The following is a 22,059-nucleotide window of genomic DNA, read 5'->3' as shown; positions in this document are numbered from 1 at the left end:
GATAGAGCCCATTTTGATTCTCTGTATGTCCTGTACATGTGGTTGAATTGACAATAAAGCTGACCTTGATTATGTATAGAGAAAATTAGTTTAACTTAATGCTAAAATAAATAAACAAATATTTAACTAGTTGTAAATGTTGTATTTTTATACAAGGAACAGTATGCCTTTCCTGTTTTTGTTTGCTAATTAAAGCAAAAATTACGACTGGCTCTCAGTTTTGGCATCATTTCAATCACTGTCAGCTAAGTGCTAATAAAGTTTTTTTTCAAAAGTTCAAACGAGCGGATTTTGTGTAAACACAGGAGCGTCAGCTTAGCAGAAGATTGGGATTGGGAACAAGGTAAGAATATTATTAAACATGCCCTAATCGATCTGCAGTTTTGTTAAATAGTGGGAAAATCATGGATATGTTGTTAAATAGTGTGCTTTTAGCATGCACAAATAGCGCTAGCCATGTCATTAGCATTAGCAAGACAGATGTGTTCATTGTGCTGCGATTATGGTGTTTTTTTTCATATGTTTTTCCATGTAATAATGTTTGTACTGCAGTTTTATATTTTGAAAAATCTGTGATTTTTGTCCCACAAGTTAAGAAAATAAATAAATAAATAAAATAATAAATAAATACATAAATAAATAAAGGGTTTATTATCAATATTAATGTTTAAAATTTATTAAAACACGACTTCTATCTTAGAGATTTAATGAATTTATGAATATTTATATTTTTCTTGAAATTTTATGAGTTTTCCTCAAAACAACTTTTTTCTCGACATTTAACATTTAGTTATCGACATTTAGTTTTTTCTCAGCATTTACATAATTTTTTTGAGATATTATGAGCTTTTTCTAAAAACACAATGACTGTTCTCAAAATTTAATGCGTTTTTGAAAATTCTATTTAAAAATAAATCTTAAAATTTACATTGAAATTAAAAATTGATTAGTTTATTACGTTTACGACTTTAAAAAAACCACTATTGTCAAAATTTAATGAGATTATTCTCAGCATTATATATATATATATATATATATATATATATATATATATATATATATATATATATATATATATATATAATTTAACATTTGATCTTGTATTATAAAGACTTTAATCATGAAATGGTTTTATTTAGTGTTTTTAACTGCTAATTATTTAATAACTGATGTCGTTTCTCTTTGCCATGATGACAGCACACAATATCTGACTTGATATTCTTCAAGACACTAGTATTCAGCTTAAAGTGACATTTAAAGACTTAACAAGGTTAATTAGGCAAATATTCACACTACCAGTCAAAGTTTGGGGTCAGTGGGATTTATAAATGATTTAAAATAAGCGTCTCCTGCTCACCAAGGCTGCATTTATTTCATCAAAAATACAGTGCACATTGTCAAATTGTGAAATGTTATTGCACTATAAAAAACTGTTCAAATATAGTTTATAATTTAATTTAATCATTTATTCCTGAGATTTTTAATGATGAGTTTTTAGCTTCATTACTCCAGTCTTTAGAGTCACATGATCCTTCAGATTTCACTCTAATTGTAGCTGCATTTTTGCTCTAAGCCGCTCTCTTGGTAAGGGTAAACAATGACGCATGAGTCCTTTTTTCATCATTTATTTTTGTCACATCTTGTGCCGTCAAATAGCTCCATTCCTCATCAGCATCTGCCTCCACATACAAACTCGCGCTCTTAAAATTGTTTCCTCTTCACTTACTGCATCACCTACTACCTGGCTGCCCTAAAAACAATAAAGCCAAAACTCAAACCTGAATACAATAATTATCAAATGTAAATTTAATATAATAATCATGTCATCCAATCAACCTATTTAATCCAAACATAATAATAAAAATGAAAGAAAGAAATGGCTCCAACACTAATATTTATATGAATTATTATTATTATTATTATTATTATTATTATTATTATTATTAAGGGTAATAGTATTAAAAGCAATAATGACTGGAGTAATAATTTCATTTGAAACTACATACAATAAGTAAAAAATAAATATTTAACAATTTTTTTACATTTAATAAAAGTCACCTTGATGAACAGAATAATTTTATTTTATTAAATTATTAAAATGAAATTAATAATACAAAAAAATCTGACCTCAAACTTTTGATTGTTCGTGTATATATTCATATATTCTTTCTTTAAATTCTGACTTTTTTATGTAATCAGTTTATTCTTAACATTTCTATTAATATTTCTGCATTAGATTTAACAAGTTTGATCTTGTATTATGAGTTTAATCATGAAATGGTTTTATTTATTATTTTTTAACCACCTCAGTTTATTATTCTATAGCTCTAAATGATGATGATAATGTGTAAGGAGCGTATGCGAGCTGTTTTGTTAATGCTGACGGATGATTCCCCATCCGCTGGGAGCGGTTTAGTGTCCTTCGGGAGTTCATTCACAGCAAACTGCAGGTCAAACAGTGTTAAAAAGCAGGTCAACATTCACTGAAACTCAATGACCATCATCTCCACTGCATTACTGCTCTCTCGGGACGCTTTTTACTCTTAATAACAGAAGTTGAATATCAGTGGATCAATGTCCACTGAATCTGCTGTATAAAACTACAGATTAATGAGAATTAAATTAAATTTGATATACATTTTAAATAATTTCTCAGATAATTTCTTTAACAGAGGTTATTTTCAACACATTTCCAAACATTTTAATATCTCATTTCTCATAACTGATTTCTTTAATCATTGCCATGATGAAAGCCCATAATATTTGACTAGATATTGTTCAGGTATAGGGGATATATACAGTTTTAACCCAAAAATGACCCGTCTGTCAGATGAAGAAGAGCTGGAGTCAGAGATTCAATTAAAAATAAAGTTTACTGAAGATGGTTTGCAGTTTCATCAGCAGAAGCCAGCTTCAACACTCGCAAATGAGGTTGTAGGCCGCTCTGGCCGACCTCAAAACGTCAGCAATTAAACTCTCACAACTGCGTCATACACACTGTATAGGTGTTTAAACATGATTGGCTAAAAAACAAATAGACTAAGAAAATGTCCACATGGCTTCATGCTAGGCTTGGGCGGTATTACGGTATTATGGTATACCGCGGGATCTAAAAATAGCAACGGTGTCAGTTTCAATACCGTTATACCGTCATAAAATATTAAATATCCTTTATTTATTGCCTACAAAAACGTATGTGTGGTTTTCATCACAGGACAATGTGGAGGAGAGAGGGAGAGGGGGAGAGGGAGAGGTGACGTGATGAGTCGCGCTTCAAAGTGACCTGCAGTTTGGCAGTATTTACGGTTTCGACTGAACAGAAGGGAGACGTGTTTAATATGAACGAGAGGTCTGCATTAGAGCTGAAGATCTTTGCCCGAACCCGACGAGACCCGAAAAAATCCAAATCCCTGCATTAAAATCCATCCCTGCAAAGGTGAAACAAATGATGATGAAGTATTAAAAAAAGCTCATTTTGACGGCGGTCAAGCCAGTCACTAGTTCAGAGGGAGCGGTTATTCCAGCCGCAGGTATTTCGGCGGTCGCTCATACACTGCGTATTACGGTAGAGCCCTAAACCGCAAGCTGACAGGTAAAAAGACGAGGCCTCTCGCTACAATGAAACTGGTAGAAGATGAACAAATAATTCTACCCAAAACTTGCAAAATCAGCCAGATCAGAACTCTGCATCTCGGCCTGTAGCAGCAGGAAAGGGTGTTCAGCTGCTGGACCCCGTGAGCGCAGGACTGCGCTAAAGCCAGTGGATTTAATAATGTGCCGCTAGGGTTTTGGATAATTATGCATTCAGATGTTAATGTCCAAATATGTCTTTATACGAGTTCAGTATTGTTGTTGCAGATGAAATATAACACACAAACGCCATTTCAATATTTCCCACTTGGCTAGATATTAATAAACAGTCATACAAACATCTTTATCGAAGCCTCTGTACTTGATGGTGGGTCCAACAGGTTTGTAGTTTATTTACACTTTTCACCCGCGATTGTAGTTCTAATCGAATTCACGTCCAACGTGCAATGTATTGTGGGTAATATCAGCGGTTAGAGTATGGACGGTTCTACACTTAAAATTTTGACCGGAAATAGTAAACCATCCAGGAACCTTTGACATACTCTTTTCAACATACTACAGCTGCGTCCGAAACCGCTTACTACTCAGTAGGTACTGCATTTGAATGTAAACGTACTACTCAGCCGTTATAAAAGTACGTTCTATACAGTATGAATGTGAAAAGTATGAATGGAATTCGGATATACTACATGCACCATTTTGTCATGGTCACGTGACCTACCTGCGTCAGTTGCATCGCTTCACTCCCATTCATGAATTCGCTCGCGGGGCATCATGGGATAGCGCAGCATGCATGGGATGCGCACTCCAGAATCTCACCGGAAGTAGTAAATCATCCGGGTACTTCTCGCATACTGATTTTCGAATTCTATGAATTCGTACAAACTACTCAGCTCGCATACTGATTTTAGCATACTATATAGTATGGAAGTATTTGGTTTTGGACGCAGCCTACGATTCCAACCGCGTGAAAATGTAATGGGCGCGGCCAATCGTGACCTCAATCAAGATTGACCAATAGAATAAGTTGTTTCAGAAGATCCCGCCCACTGAGCTGCAGTTTTCAACCCAAAAGCAAAGATTTTAGATCCGCAAAAATGAAACAAAACCGAAAGCGAAATGAATGAGCACACAATGCATTAATCGGGTGGTAACTGCATAAAATGGCAATAGTTTAGTTTTTGCTGTATGAATTTTTTTAAACAAATGTTTTTTTTTATTATTTGAAATCTTTTATTTTTAATTGCATTGCACTCAATTTTGGTCAAAAACTTCATATGTTTGTTTGAATAATTCATGGGTTTTTTCATGAATCCATGGGTATTCATGGGTTCAAAACTTTTCAAGTCACAAGCAAAACATTTCAACCCGCAAGCAAAGATTCTAGATTGGCAATAATGACAAGCAGAAAAGAGAGCAAAATTAATGAGTGTGCAATGAAAATTGTGGTAACTGCATAATAAGACAATTGTTTATTTTTTCAATCCAAAATATTTTATTATAATTGACATACGTTTTTTTAATTTAACATGTTTTTTATTTGAAATATTTAATTTTTTATTACTGCATACCTGATTTTTCTGTAAAACGAAATACTTTTGATTGAATAATAAAGAAACGAATCTAACTCCATAGGCGTCACCGACTCGGTCCCAGTCATTCCCCTCGCTGGCCAGCAGAGGTCATTATCACCGGACTTCTAACACATTACGTCATCCTCATTGACTGATTGTCACACACACCTGCAGCACATCCCATAATCACCTGTCACACACATATAAGCAGCACTCACACGCTTCAGTGCGAAGTCTTGTTCTGCCCCGGCTAACACTACTGAGCGGTTCTCGTCTTTGCCTGCTTTCCCGTTGATTACCTTGTACTGTCTCGACCTTGTCTTGCCTGCCACCTGCCCTGAACCTTAACCTGTATATCGACTTTGATCCTCGCCGCCTGCCTTTGACCCATGCCTGAATAATCACCTTGTGTTTGCCAGCCGCCAGCCCCTCGACTTGATACTACTGTGTTTAATGCGAGTTTGCACACGCATACCATCTGTGTGCTTATAATTATTAAACTCTGTTTAATAAATATACTGCAAATGGATCCCTCTATGTTACAATAGGACTCACTAATTCTATTTTTAGGGTGGTTAGTATGCAGAATGTGATGCAGCAACAGACTCCACGTATAGTCTGTTCCGTACCCAAGGCTGACAGTACTCTCAGCCATCTTTTCAAAACTGGTACAATCTAAATCCAAACTGGCAGCATACATGCAAAGGAGTTAACTTTAAAAGATTTAACACATAAAATGGCAAATAATTCTCTAAGAGTCCAGGTCCACTCAAGAGATCTCCATGACCTCTGACCTGGCTGGTAGATCCTGAGCTAACAAATCATTTGGCGTACAGAAAAGCCATCACACCTATATTATTCCAGTTTTACTCTGTAGTGGGATGACACTAGGGTCATCATATCATTTAGGCTCTTAAACATTTAACTTTGTTAATATTCATAAAGATATAAGAAAGAATATGTGTTGCTCCATCCTGGAGCGGACATCTATCAGAAATCCCAGGCCATCACAAGATATTCAGCTTAAATGTAAATGAAGGGCTTAACTTGGTTAATTAGGTTACCTGGGCAAAATTAAATATTGCTTAAGAGGGATAATACTATTGAAATGTTACTTAAAATTGTTAAAAAAAAAAAAAAAAAACCTGCTTTTATTCTAGACTTTTAGTGTTGTTTTTCCGTTAAATTTAAGTTTTTTAACTTTATTTTTAACAATTTATTCTGACTTTTTCTGAATTTAATTATTTATTTTCTCAGAGCTTGACTTTATTATTGAAATTAAATGTAGTTTTTTTTACTTTTTTTCTTAAAATTTAAATAAAAAAAATTATCAGAATAGAACGACTTCATTCTTGAAATGTAATGTTTATTCTGTAATCTCAATTTTTTTAAAATGAAATTGACATACATTTTTACTTTACCAGAAGCAAACAAATAGGGAAAAAAGCTCAATATCAGAGAGATTAAAAACAAAAATAAATAAATAAATAAATAAATAAATAAATAAATAAACATGCAACTAGAAAATGGAAAGTAGATTATTGACATGCATTTTTACTTTACCAAAAGCAAATAAAGGGGGTGGGGGTGGGGGGGAAGCTCAATATCAGAGAGATTAAAAACAAAAAATAAATAAATAAGTAAATAAATAAATAAACTTAAAACATGCAACTAGAAAATGGAAAGTAGATTATTGACATGCATTTTTTTTACCAAAAGCAAACAAAGAAAAAAGTTAAATATCAGAGAATTTAAAAACAAAAATAAATAATAATAATAATGATAATAATAATAATAAAGCATGCAACTAAGAAGTGGAAAGTATATTATTGACATACATTTTGTTTTACAAAGAAAGGAAAAAAGCTCAACATCAGAGATTAAAAACAATAAACAAACAAACAAACAAACAAATAAATAAAACTTTAAAGCATGCAAGTAGATACTGTAAAGAAGATCATTGACATACTCTATTTTTACTTTACCAAAAACAAAGGAAAAAAAGCTCAACACCAGAAAGATGAAAAAATTATAAATTATAAATAAATAAATAAATAAATAATAAAACCTAAAACATGCAACTAATAAATGCAAAGTAGATCATTGACATTTTTTTTTTACTTTACTAAAAGCAAAAAAGAAAAAAGAGCCTAACATCAAAGAGACTGAAAACAATAAATAATAAAACGTAAAGTATGCAACTAAGAAAAGGAAAGTAGACTAATGACATATATTTTTACTTTAAAGAAAAGCTGAACATCAGAGAGATAAAAAAATAATAATAATAATAAAAAAAACTTGCGTGCAACTAAGAAATATAAAGTAGATCATTGACATTTGAATGTATCTAGAAGTAATTAAAATATCATTGCAATAAAACCGCTTCTATTGGTAGAGTAAATTTGACTTTGCTCATTCTCAGTGCAAATCAGGTGTTCGTATCCCTCTCGTTTCTTCATACTTTCTCCCCTCTCTCTCTCTCTTTTTGGGATAATTGCCAGAGAAAATTGTGCCGCAATTTTAGATTTATGTAGCACTTTGAATACATCCTCCCCCTCTCCAGCCTGATTGGTATCCAGGCGCCTGTTACCATGGTAATGACAAGATCCCGTTCCTGTAGCTCTTTGTGCGTTGGCCTTTCTCAGATGACGGGTTAAGCAGACGTGTTGACCCGCAGTTCACATCCAACGACACCCTTACATTATTATATCTCGCCCAGGAGACCAAAGCAGAACACAATCAAGTTCAAGAATTTACTGCTAGTTCTGATCAACCAAACATGAAGACAGACTCAGCCGTTATACAGCAGAAGCATGGGAATGCTGTGACACAGGCCACTTTATTAGGTACACCTGTCTAACAGCTCGTTAACACACATTTCTAATCAGCCAATCACATGGCAGCAACTCACTGCATTTATGCATGTAGACATGGTCAAGACGAGCTGCTGCATTTCAAACTGAGCATCAGAATGGGGAAGAAAGGGGATTTAAGTGACTTTGAACGTGGCAGGGTTGTTGGTGTCAGACGGGCTGCTCTGAGTATTTCAGAAACTGCTGATCTACTGGGATTTTCACGCACAACCATCTCTAGGGTTTACAGAGAATGGTCTGATAAAGAGGAAATATCCAGCAGCAGTTCTGTGGGTGCAAATGCCTTGAGGCCAGAGGTCAGAGGAGAATGGCCAGACTGGTTCCAGCTGATAGAAACTCAAATAAGCACTTGTTACAACCGAGCTCTACAGAAGAGCATCTCTGAACACACAACACGTCCAACCTTGAGGCGGATGGGCTACAGCAGCAGAAGACCACACCGGGTGCCGCTCCTGTCAGCTAAGAACAGGAAACTGAGGCTACAATTCACACAGACTCACCAAAACTGGACAATAGAAGATTGGAGAAACGTTGCTGCTCTGATGAGTCTCCATTTCTGCTGCCGTGTATCTGTGTTTGCACTCAGTTTACCGCTCTGACCCAGTGCAAACACAAATACACGGAGACTGGAGCGTGAAGCAGCCGTAAAGATCAGTCGAGTCATCAAGCGGATCGCTCGTCTGTGTTTGTGCTCGGTAAACAGAGGATGGTGAACTGATGACCTTCTCGGCCAATCACAATCATTTCTGTTGAGCACGTGAACACAATGGCAAATCAGCGCTGTTTTAAGAAAGCCATCAACATTGCCTTAAATGTTAGCGCGAAATTGACGTTTTTTCTTTTAATTCAGTATCGTGACGAGTCTAATATAGTGAAAGAATCAGTTTATTAACTCGAGTTTGATAAATGGCATCTAAAACGTGTGTTTGGGAAAGAAAACGTTTGCTAACTAGTGCCATTTCCTTTAATTTAGCTGAAACTGAGCTCTGATATTCCTTTTATTTTCACCATTCATTCAGAACAGACCTTCGGGTCACCCGGAAGGTGGTGAAATGATAAATTTGTGTCACTTTCTCTTCGCTGATAAGATATACAGCAAAGTACACAACATTCCTATGTAACTCCCAAGGATTCTTCCGGGTTTCTTTCCACTGCAGCCTCGATTTCGCTTTTAAAAATGGCAGCCGCGTGAAATCAGTCTTTAAGGAAAGGTAACTGTTGATCTGGGAGAATAGCTAGTACTCTGTCTCCCGCACACAAGGCAGTGCATATGTTACAGCTAAGTTTCTTTATGCAGCCTGTTAGTTTGTTTCATTCTACTGTCTGTATATTTAAACATGTGTCTTAGGGTGCTTTCACATCTGTAGTTCGCTTCATTTGGTCTGTACTAAGGTCAATAAATGATGCATTGTTGCATTTTCTGCTGTCTTTGGGTCGTTTTCACACCACACTGCTGGCTTTGGTCCGAACCAGTTGAAACGAACCAAAATGCAGTCATCTGACAAAATCCACATCTCTCATTGGCCAGATGTTGTTGAAGATATTTCCTAAACTGCTTATTGATTGGTCAGAATTCACGTGCGGGAAAATGCCAATGAACTCCCGCAAGTAAACAAAACCGGCAGACACAAAATGTTGTTTTTACTATGGACGGACGACTGCGCTGACTGATTATATCCCTGCTTTAGACAACTTATACATTACGAAAATGAAGCGCGGCTGGAAAACAGTGTTTAATGCATCGCTCGTCACTTCAGGAGGAGGCGTGAATTAATTTAGCTAAACTGCGACATGGTGATCTTGCGGAAATATTACCAACGATCCATCAGGTAATGTTTTTCCCTCTCTGTTGGTAAAGCGCTGTCAACAAATATTTCCTCCATATCCCATAATGCACAGCGCATCGGCCTACGGCAGCTGAATTAGTCCAAAAGGCGCAGTACTTTTTGCGGTTGGACCTGTTTTAGTACGGATCATATTCTCACCACAAACTAACCCCTCCAGGGTTCATTTGAAAGCGTACCGAGACCACCTTTAGGGTGCTTTCACATCTGTAGTTTGCTTCATTTGGTCTGTACTAAGGGTAATAAATGATGCATTGTTGCATTTTCTGCCGTCTTTGGGTCGTTTTCACACCACACTGCTGGCTTTGGTCCGAACCAATTGAAACGAACCAAAATGCAGTCATCTGACAAAATCCACATCTCTCATTGGCCAGATGTTGTTAAACATATTTCATAAAATGCTTATTGATTGGTCAGAATTCACGTGCGGGAAAATGCCAATGAACTCCCGCAGGTTAACAAAACCGGCGGACACAAAATGTCGCTTTTACTCTGGAGGGACGACTGCGCTGGCTGATTATATCCCTGCTTTAGACAACTTATACATTACGAAAATGAAGCGCGGCTGGAAAACAGTGTTTAATGCATCGCTCGTCACTTCAGGAGGAGGCGTGAATTAATTTAGCTAAACTGCGACATGATCATCTTGCGGAAATATTACCAGCGATCCATCAGGTAATGTTTTCCTCTCTCTCTCTCTCTCTCTCTGTTGGTAAAGCGCTGTCAACAAATATTTATACTATACATACGCTTTTTTGGTCCGCTTTTGGTGCGCACTCCAGTACGATTGCTGCATTCTAACCTGCCCAAACGAACCGCACCAAAAGGGAAACAAACTCTAGTGCGATTTAATCGAACTAAATAAGGCAGGTATGAAAGCACCCTTAATAAACATCTTTGCCTGCTTTAGGGCGTAGAGATTCTCTCTCTTTATCAATGATGATACCAATACCGATGAGACCGAGAGCTGCGCGAATGGCACGAGCTGGACGCGAGCACAATGGAGCGATTGTTTACAAGTGTGGAGTCCCCTGAAGAAGCTCCTGATGGAAAGTTTTGTTTTGTGTTTACCTCATAGTTAAAGTTGTTGCACGTCCGCCGGTTCCTGCCTCAAAATGAGCGAGTTTGAGCCACTTGTACATCCAGGAAGTGTTCAGGAAAAGCAAAACAGAAGCGAAGAAACTCGACACAGGGGAACATTTACACCTCACTGCCCACAAGCGTTTCGGAAGTGTTAATTCAGAACAAGAGAAACAGCGCGCAGAAGTATAAATGCACAGCTACGCGCGTTGCATGCACCGTGGGTCACGCCGGTCACTTGACGCAGAAGTATAAACCAGTCTTAAGGAAAGATGCTGAAGTAATTCTGTTGCTTGGAAAATAAAGACGTTTTTATTTGCATCTATTTTGCCTACGGACTGTGACTTTATGCGTACAAAACTTGCTTGCTCTACCAACAATAGCGGCAATGGAACGCCGCTACAACTACAGTTTTACTAGGGTATTTTGGTGAAATATATATGCAGACAATACTAATCATGAAACCGCTATTCTTTAAAATTGAGTTGATACAACACTATTCCTAGGTCATTTTGGGACAACTTAATTTTTGTTTGTTCAATTCACTTAAACCATTTGTGTTGGGACAACATTAAGGAACTGTGTGGAATCCAGCATTTTTAGTGTGAAGTCTAAGTACCTTAAGTCTAAATATCAAAGCCTCCTTTTTCTTTTTTTGCATGTGAAACCCAGAGATTATCCTCTGTTCTGGTCTTCAAACACTCCTCAGGCCAATAATAGGCCGTCCTCCACATACTCAAGAGTCCATTAGTTGTGATCTGGATGGCAGAGGTAATGGCAACATCTCCATATATCAGCTTGACTCTGCTTACGGCTAATTGAAGGCTGCAAATTTCTTCGACACGACACCTTTTTGCTTATTGAAGAGCTCTGACCTGCGTACTGTGCCAATATATCACACAGCCAGGATGAAAATGCTGATTTTAAAGCTGTAGTCTGTGTTAGATGATCCAAAATCTATTTTTGAGCAAGTATATAAGAAGCCTGTGTTGAAAACGCGCTTGATTCACAATGGTAAACTTGTATTAAATGGATAGTTTACTATGAAATTGATTTATTTACGTTTACTCTTCCTAAAGTGGTCTGAAAACTCGAACCCTGTCTCGGCAGTCAACTCTGCTCCAAGTCTGTCAACATACATGGTGAGCCACTGAGCAAGCTGGTAACACTGTAAAAGCCATTCACATGGAAGCAAGGTTATTATAGTTAACATAAACTAAAGAAAAATGAAAACTAAAATGTCAAATAATTTTCGTTAACCGAAATAATAATAACGAGATTAAAAAAAAAAACTAGAACTGAGACTGTATTGTGTACACAAAAAGCTAACTAAAACCATAGCAAAAACTTTGTTTTCATCTTTGTGAATGTATTTAATACATAATCTTACTGTAAAGCCTTTTAAAAGTAAATATAATTCGCGCTGCAGGTGTTTGACCTGTACGGCACCTCAGAGTCTGTAATCCTGCTTCCATTAGCCGGATAGAGCCGGTTCTCCTCCAGTCATCCTCGCTGTTGCTCCCGTGACAAAAAAACCGAGTGGACATGACAGAAACACGGTGACAGCATTAAATACAGACACTTTAAACTATTACTTTAACACATTTGTGCCCAATAATGGGTTTTATTTCTGTATCGTGATCGCGAATTAATCTTTTTAACCGGATCTTCTTAATTAACTGGTTGAACTAGTTCACCAAATTGAACTGAATCATTTGAAATGATTCACGTCTCCAGTAAGCACTTATCAACCAACTACTTACTTTATAACAAGCCTGAACTCTGACTCTAAATAATCCAATATATACTCTCATACAGATATTAGAGCAGTAATCTTACACTGAGAACAAATTTAAGAAGCGCTTAACCGATAAAACTGCGCATGCGTGATTCAGTGACCAAACACAAACAGTACATGACAGCCTGCTGTGACTGAACTAAACGTGAACAGCAGCACCGCAGGTAAACCGAGAGCTTAAATGAGAGCATCTGGTGAAAAACGTTTTATTTTATAAAAGGTTTTTATATAAGGTTTTATTATATAAGGTTTATTTCATAGCAGAAAATCGTAACGGAATTTAAATAAGTGAATCATGATTGAGTTGGGTGGCAAAACTTTACATTTTTCAGATCATGGTGATGTTTTAACTGACTGAAATTACTATAGCTGACTACATAATGTTAAGTCCTAACATCCGCGGTAAATATCTGAACTTCCCATCACTACTGTGTATCTAACCTCAGAGCAGCCTTGCACACATTTTGTACTTAAGGCTGCTGTCTTGTGGGCTGTTGTATTTGAATTTGAGGATGGGTAGATGGTATTGGTAGATGATAGTGGTCATGTGTCCTCTGAATACAGGCTTCAAAAATGTTTATTATACAATATTTATTCTGTTGATTTTTAATTTTGCACCTAACAAATATCCTTATTTAGAAAAAAAAATAATACTGAAATTAATAAAAATTAAACTAAAACTAAACAATTTCAAAAGATAGAATCTAATAAAAACTAGTAAATCTGCCTTTAATAACTAGTACTAGTAGTAGTAGTAGTAAAACTTTATTGTCCTTGACAGGAGATTTCTTATGGGCATCGCCAGGTCCGGAGCAAGCTGAACTGCCGCTCTAGGCAAAGGACGGTCACGCCGCCCTCAAACCTAAAGTGAAAGGTTTAGGTTTAGGTTTACCTAAGGTTTACCTCAGGTGGGGGGGGTCTATTCTGCCGCCCTAGACGCGGCTATAACTGAGGCGCAGGTGGCGAGGGTAGTTTTGGGGACGCCACCCTCTGTATTCTGCCGCGCTAGACGCGGATATAACTGAGGCGCGGGTGGCGAGGGTAGTTTCGGGGACGCCGCTCTCTATATTCTGCCACCCTAGACGCGGATATAATTGTGGGCGCGGGTGGCGAGGATAGTTTCGGAGACGCCGCTCTCTCTATTCTGCCACCCTAGACGCAGATGAGGGCAAGGGTAGTTTCGGGGACGCCGCCCTCTCTATTCTGCCACCCTAGGCGGCCGCCTAGGTCGCCTCTATGGAAGCGCCGGCCCTGGGCATCGCCATATTGCTGCAGACATTCACTAAAAACAAGCAATTAAAAAAAACAATACAAAATACAACAATTACAAAATGTATAATGCTAATTAAATAAGACTCTTATTAAGTAAACCCACTGACAAAGGTACAAAGGATTTCTTATAGCGGTTTAACCTACACTTTGGGACTCTATATCTTCTACCAGAGGGAATCGGTTCATACTGTGGAAACAAAAAATAAGTTGGATCTTTTACAATCCTTTCCACCTGATTGAGGACACAGTTCTCATATAAAACTTGTGGATTAAAATGTTCATCGTGCCCGACAATTTTCCATGCTGTCTTTAAGAGATGCATCAGTTTAGATTTACACTGAACAGACAGGTTGCCAAACCACACTGTGATGCCATATCTAACAATGCTTTCACGCACTGCTTTATAAAACAACATCATGAGCTTCTTGTTAACTCCAAAAAGACGCAACCTCCGTAAAAAATACAATCTCTGGTGTAAACGAGAACAAACCCACTCAATGTGTGTTTTCCATGTGAAAGAACTGTCAATGTAAATGCCCAAGTACTTACAGGTTTCTGACTGAGTAATAGAATGGTCATGTACAACCACTTGACGATGGTCACCTATACACTTAGGGTCAAATACCATCTCTTTAGTTTTCTTTCTTTATTTTTAGCTTATTTCTATCACACCACTCAACGAACTGACTAATTTCTGACTGATAGATAACACCGATGTCATCATTCTCATAAATTAAACTTAGTATGGCTGTGTCATCAGAGTATTTAAAATGAACTAATAAACTAAAACTAACGGAATTTCAAAACAAAGTCAAAACGAAATGGAAACTAAAACTAATAAAAAATCCTAAACTATTATAACCTTGTATGGAAGTGGTCAGCTGGTAAGTGAGAAAAGAAAGAAAAAATCGTCCCGTAGCGTTCATTTTAAAGAGAAAATGCAGCCATACGTAGCTTTGGCTACATAATTCAAGATCTCCAGAAATGCACATAGGGCTACGTTTTCAGAATGAGCCTGTTGTATTTTGTACCACCTCTTGACAGAAATCCGTCACAGTTACCGACAGACAACAAGTGAAGCTCAAGCACTGCTAATGCATTTAATTACACTCAGTGTAACTGGGTTTATACCCGCTAAACTTGGAGATTCAGAAACGAGCTGTTCAGTTCTGGCTGCACCTGCATCAGTCGGACCCCCAGTCTGTCCAATATAAAGCCCTTCTGGCTAATGAAAAACCTACAGTGTCTCATCCTCTAAACACACTGGTATCTGAATTACTGAAAAAAACACAAACCGAACCCGTCCCCAAACAAAACCTTCACAAACAAATTGACAAAACATTAAAATATACCTATGATGATAAACAGAAAACTGAATTCAACCTCCAGAATAAACTTAAATGTTATTCGGCCCTAAATAGAACCACACAGTTGGCCAATTATTTATCATTAAAACAATTAAAAGAAAAGCACATTCTTTCTAAATATCGCCTCTGTGATCATGACATAGAAATAGAAAAAGGCAGACATAAAAAATCCTGGACTCCTAAGGAAAAGAGAATATGTCAACAGTGTGACAAACCAAATAGAGGATGAGACACACTTCCTTCTGTTTTGCCCCAAATACACCACGACTAGAGAAATATTTTCCCCCCAATTTGAAACATTGATCAGTTCATTTTTTTATTTAAATGACTCAGAAAAACTTTACCATCTACTCGGAGAGGACGAATTGACATTTGAACTGGCTGCAAAATATGTATACACCCTACACACCATAAGAAATGGTGAATGTAAACTCATGTATCTTATTTAAATAATTTAAACTTTTTATTATTATTATATTTATCAAATGTATTGTATTTTTTTTTGTATTTATTTATTTATTTATTTTTTTGTGTGTGTCATTATATCTTATCTGTATTACTATTAATTTTTCAATGGTTTTAATGTTTCATATTTGCAGTGCTTTGGCAATACTGTACTTAATGTCATGCCAATAAAGCAACTTGAACTTGAACTTGTAAGCCTTTTTGCTATATGTTTGTTTCAAGTAGCAAAAAATTCATGATCTGAATACAACCCCTTCCCCATTTTAATCCAGATAACCCCTGTATGAAGGTAATATTTCTCAGAAATCTCTGTGAGCAGCAGCACAAACAGGTTGTATTTTCTCTCAGTGCTGAATCTCTAATTGTGCAGACGGACTGCAGTGATCTCGAACTCATGGGGTTCGAGGCTTTTGTTTGACGAGCCGATCACAGGCTCATTATGTTGGCCCCAGGCTTGAGTTTAAGTCAGCGGGGACCCAAGGGCCCCTTTTTAAACAGTAAGAGATCCAGTAGTTACCACGGAGATTCTAAACCATGTACAATCAACAGCCGTGACTTTCCTCATCTGTGAATAAAGCAAGCACTCGTCTTATTAACACAAGATCAGTCTGATTTATGCTGCAGTTTACTTACGGTGATGCACTTTTAAAACCAATTACCAAAGCAACCAGCCTTCCTTTTTAATAACGAAGACAGGGCTCAACAATAAGGACTGCCCGGTGGCCCGGGGCCAGCGTGAAAGACACTCGGGACAGTAGACAGGATTGTTACTGGCCCCTATCGGCCAGTAACGTTGAGCATGTTTTTTTGTTTTTTGTTTTTTTGTAACGTGGTAACCAGTACAGCGAAAAGATGGCAACATGGCGGCAAAATTAAACAACGAGGCTAAAAGAAAACGTCTGTTTCTAAAGTCTTAGAAGCAGACAATTACATGGGAACAAAATTAAGAAACTGAAAAAAACAAAACAGTTGTCAGTTTGGCAAGCCATTTTTATAAAAAATTATTTAGAATTGCAATAAAATACCAGCACATTTTTCATACTGCTCTTTCATGTGCATTAAATCTTGAATTTTGCTCATTATACATTTATTAACATATTTAAAATGTTTAAATTCTAGATTCACAGGCATAATTTTGCCATTATTTAAAATATGTGGCTAAGAAATAGCTGGCTGATTCCAGCGTTATGGACGTGACATTTGCAGTAAAAATACAAAACATAAATGTACAAAGAAAGTATATGTTAACATTATATTGAAACATCTGTTTATATTTTCCAAAACAACTAACCACAGAGTTATGGGATCAAAACATTTCCGTTTGTGAACATTTTTTCTACTTTAAATGAGAAAAATAAACATGCGTTATGGATGTGACAAAAAAAGTTTGTGAGTTTACAGTCCAAAACATATTTTGTAGAAATTTTGTGAATTAAACTGCACTACCCGAAATAAATAATGCTAATCAAAAAGATAAGAGTTGGCTTTTGATAGAACAAAAATAAATTATTTTATTTTATTTTGACATTTTTGCATTTTTGAGGGAGAAGCTTTGTTATGGATGTGACACTTTTTCGTTATGGATGTGACAGATGTGAAATTGCCATTTGTGTGACTTTGGTAAATCAAATATAATAGTTTGAAAACATTGACAGAGACATTTTTAAGAATTTTTAAAGTACTGTAAAACACTTGCCTATGCAAAAAAAAAAAAAATGTAGAAATGGTTTCGCTATTTTGGTGAAAACATTTTCCTTTACATGGCAAGGTTGACATTTGCATGGAATTGCTCAGCTATTAACTTTTTAGTTTTTTTTTTTTTTTTTTGGTGGGGCCAGTGAAAATTTTGGCAGGGCAAGTAAAAATCTCAACCAATGGCCCGATCACACCCGTATAAAAAATCCTTAGCGTTGAACCCTGGAAGACAAATTAAAGCACTCTTTGCAAGAAATCAAACAAAATTCATAAATGAGTAGTTTGAACAAGCAGCGAAAGTCATATTTTGGAGTGAAAATAGCAATAAATATAACTATAATCATATTTTTGTCCGCACAGATGAACGATAATCATGTTTCTTTTTAGATTCTGCTTTTAATCGTGCAGCAGGCAGTGGTGGAAAGAGTACTGAAAAATCACGCTCAAGTAAAAGTACCATTACGTGCCTAAATTATTATTATTACGTGCATTATCATTATTTTTTCTCAAACATATGGTAAAACAACAATAATAATAATATTATGTGCAGGTCTACTGGTTTCTATAAATAATTCTATTCTACTTATAATAATTCTGATGTCGAATTATGTTTGAGATATAGGCCTATGCTTGCAATCTGTAATTGACAACATCATTAGACCGTTTAATTCACTGGTAAAATCAACATTATATAGGCTATAGCAGTGTTTCTCAACTGGTGGGTCGCGACCCAAAAGTGGGTCGCAGGAACATTTTCAGTGGGTCGCGGAGTGTGTGGTCAAAAAAACAACAACAACAAAAGTTTAATATTTTTTACTAATTTCAAAATAAAAGTCCGGTATAAGCAAAATGTCCGCGACAACCCTACCATTAGACTTATGAAATTTAATTTAATTATAGCAACAAATATGTCGAAGCGCAAGTACGATCCCGAATATGTAAAGTATGGATTTACATATATTGATGACAAAAACGACTTAAAGCCTCAGTGTCATATGTAGTGAGGTGCTCATAATAGAGCAAGAAACCTTCTAAATTAAAACGACATTTAGAAACCAGACATGTTTTATTAGCAGTTCAGTTTAGTTTATGGTAACTGAACATTTCCTTACAATAGCCACTGTTTACAGTATTTGCCGTTTTTACTTTGTAATATTTCTATAATTTGATCATTTTTTTAAAATGAGAGCAATAAAATATAGATTATTTGTAAGTCTCTGTGAATGTTTTATGATGTATCTGTCACTACTTGTGTATGTTAACAAATAAATACCAACTAATTATAATTAAAATTAACTAATTAAAATTGTATTATAGTTCTTAAAAATTTATGTCGCGGCTTGATGACCATATAAAAATGTGGGTCCCATCAACAAACCAGTCGAGAACCCCTGGGCTAGAGTAGTTATACTGACACTGTAAACATTTATTTTCATGCACAACTCTGTTCGATATGAAAGAAAAAACATATCAAATGCTTGTCGCAATCAGAAATTGTAAAATGCGATGATTATTTATATGATGTGCACGCTTTCGGTTTCATTTTCACTGCTAAGTGCTGTTCATACTTGGCGCGCGGCTCTCAAACGATCACTCTGTGCCACAAACTGAATATTGTTTACAACTTTATTACCTGTTACTCACAGCATATGCAGGTTCTGTTCACTAAAGGAGATGCGCGCGTCTATCATTAAGTAGGGCGCGCCCCTGCACATTCAGCAGCTCACGTCAAGTGTGATTTCAGGGTTGTGAATACAGCATTACATGAAAAAATTTTTAGGTGAATTATACCTTATAAATACAGTATTTGCCTCTTTTAACATCATTTGGAGGTGTTGCTGTCGCTGAGCAACGTGTGTGAAACAACGAAAAGACTCGTGTAGCTGCCTTTGCTTCTCTCCTGAACTTGAAAATATGATTGACAGAATCGTAGAAATGCTGGATTAAGATCGTGGGGGTCGAATCGAGATCGCGATCTTTTTACGATTATATGTGCAGCTCTATTCTGTAGTGCATTTAGTTACTGCCCAGCAGGCACACAACGTCTTAAGATGTTAATATTGGGTTAGATTTAGGTTGTGATATCAGGTGACCAAAATTCAATGCAATCTTTTTGCAATCTTTGGATCTATAGACCTTTTTCTTGGAACGCAAAATTACCCATGATGCTTTGCGTGTATGCGCAAGGAGAATGCGAAGAACTTCCGGTCGGCAGCTGATGCGTAAACAGTCACATTTGGACAGCTTTGAAACGATAGTTTTAATCTATTTGACCTGCTTTTATCCTCTTTGAACTAATACTGTTGTCCATCAGCAGCATCTCCTGGACTGATCATTTAGAGAAATGTGATCTAATAGGATAGAAAACAGCTGCTGTGAGGCGTTTTCCCCTCGTTGTCAGACGGCATCTTCTGCAGTTTAAGAGAAGCCTCGTCATCGCTAAAGTCAACATTTTCTCTTTATTTCAAATATATAACCAGCCCAAACTAATGTAGTTCACCAAAAAGCCTGTACTGTGCCACTGACACACTGATTTAATAACTGTGACAAAGTGAAAATATAGGCTAGTGTCATTTCGAAATGACAGAAAAAAACAAACCGTGGTGAAAACAACACACGAAATAAAACACAAACGGCTCGTGATTAAAAATGAACAGCAAATCAGCAGCAGAGGATCAATAACAGACTTTTATTGGCCATTTTTGTAAATTGCGCGACTTTCATACCTGTTAAGTGTCATGCCAGTACTCTTTGCTCTCTCTCTCTGTGTGTGTGCGTGTGTTAAAGAGCCATTTTTCTCGTTTTCTGAAGCGCTTGAACCACATGTGACAGATTATAACGGCTTTAACAGACACATTTCTAAGTTGTGTATCACAAAAACACTCTGTTATTCATTAAAAGCGGTATTGAAACCCATTTTCGGAGCGCAAATTACCAGTTGCACACGCTGTAAACGGAAGTTTTTAGCATTCTCCCGGAAGACGCTGGTCGCTATGGCGCCCTCCATGCAGCAGCCATGAAAAAGGTCTACAGAAACTATTAAAATCAACTGTTATTTTTGGCGTACAAAGAAAATAGTTATTCAAGTCAATCATTGATATTTATTAATATTATATGAACTCTACAGACCCTAGTACATGCAGAATTGTTGTATTTTATCCTCTTGATTAATAATTTTATGCTCTTAGCAGCCAAATAATTTCACAAAACACAATGTGTTCACACAGCTGCAGGTGAACCCCGTGCTTAACACAGTTTGGGTCACTTTCTTTTGCTTTTATTCTTGGTTTTTGTACCAAGTGACAACTGTAAAATATTGCACAGCATTTAAAAGTGTTTCCACTGTTTTCACAAGCAAATATTGCTGTTTTAACTTAGCCATTTTCCCCTGCTAGTGAAGAAACACACGTTTAAAGAGGACCTTTTATGCTCATCAGCACATCAGTACATGTTGTTAGTAAAACACTTTTAGCGTTTAAAATAAGAGCTGAAATTAAATTCAACAAATATTACAACAAAAATGTCATATACAATAATTTAAAGCTCACTTAAATGCATTCAGTTTCAACTGACATAAAAATGTAATGAATGTGACAAAAAACATCTCAAATGCTGAAAAATCTAAACTAATGAAATAAAAATGGAAACAATATTAAATATGGCAATTAAGAGACCAAGTAGTTTAGGGCCATAATAAGCAAAGCAGTGCAGAGGCAGAATGAGCAAAGCAGTCCAGAGGCAGAATGAGCAAAGCAGTCCAGAGGCAGAATGAGCAAAGCAGTCCAGATGCAGAATGAGCAAAGCAGTCCAGATGCAGAATGAGCAAAGCAGTCCAGAGGCAGAATAAGCAAAGCAAGCTAGCAAGCAAGTTAGTAGACAGCATCAGACCAAGTGAAACAATAAGTTTTTGAATTCATTTGAAGTATGTTTCACTTAAAATACCAAAAAAAAAAACATGAAAACAATCAAAGTATGAATGATTTATCGATTTAAAACTTTTGACCAATTGGGGGCAGAGTTAAAAACCGCAGAGATGCAGTTTGGCATCATGCCAGCACATTGAGATATTGCCTCGAGTCCATTTTCGCAAGCTCTACATTAGATTTGTTTGGAAGTTAAACGAAAATGGTTAGTCTAATCAACTTTGATTCCATAACCTTTGCACAGCTCCTTAGTTATTGTTGCTACGCCTGTCAAGCTTTCGTGCCTGGCATGGCTTTTACAATGTTAATGCACCGTATCAGACATTCGGGATATAATGTCATTTTTGGCGAACAGCTGACACATCCAAAATAGCCAGACAAAAAAGGAGTGCAGTCTGCATTACAGGGGTATATTCACCACATAATAAGCGACCGATTAGAGAATACTTCAATTAAAATTGAAGCTAGCTTAGCCTAGCCGCCTCATACGCTAACCATTCAACAGCTTAGCTCATGTACAGCAGGAGAGGTGAAATTTACAAATGATCTAATCATAACTAATTAAACCGTCATTTCT

At 36.5% G+C, this 22,059-nt stretch overlaps 2 long non-coding RNA genes across 3 annotated transcripts in view; one reads left to right on the top strand and one right to left on the bottom strand.

The window, feature by feature from the left end:
• Positions 1-251: 251 nt before the first annotated feature.
• LOC137496610 (uncharacterized) overlaps positions 252-22,059 on the top strand; it is a 44,205-nt gene continuing 22,397 nt past the window's right edge. Inside the window, exon 1 of one of the 2 annotated variants that reach the window (XR_011017090.2) lies at positions 252-343. This is a non-coding gene — a long non-coding RNA (uncharacterized lncRNA). The remainder of the gene's footprint in view (positions 344-22,059) is intronic. The other variant, XR_012386608.1, reaches the window with a different exon arrangement.
• LOC141376484 (uncharacterized) lies at positions 17,667-21,316 on the bottom strand. Its single transcript, XR_012386615.1, has 2 exons — positions 19,544-21,316; positions 17,667-18,111 (listed from the first exon to the last, which is right to left on the bottom strand). It is a non-coding gene; the product is annotated as an uncharacterized lncRNA (long non-coding RNA).

This window comes from Danio rerio, chromosome 10, assembly GCF_049306965.1.
Source record: "Danio rerio strain Tuebingen ecotype United States chromosome 10, GRCz12tu, whole genome shotgun sequence".
In the NCBI taxonomy this organism is placed as follows: Eukaryota; Metazoa; Chordata; class Actinopteri; order Cypriniformes; family Danionidae; genus Danio; species Danio rerio.
This window is presented reverse-complemented; position numbering and strand designations above follow the sequence as displayed.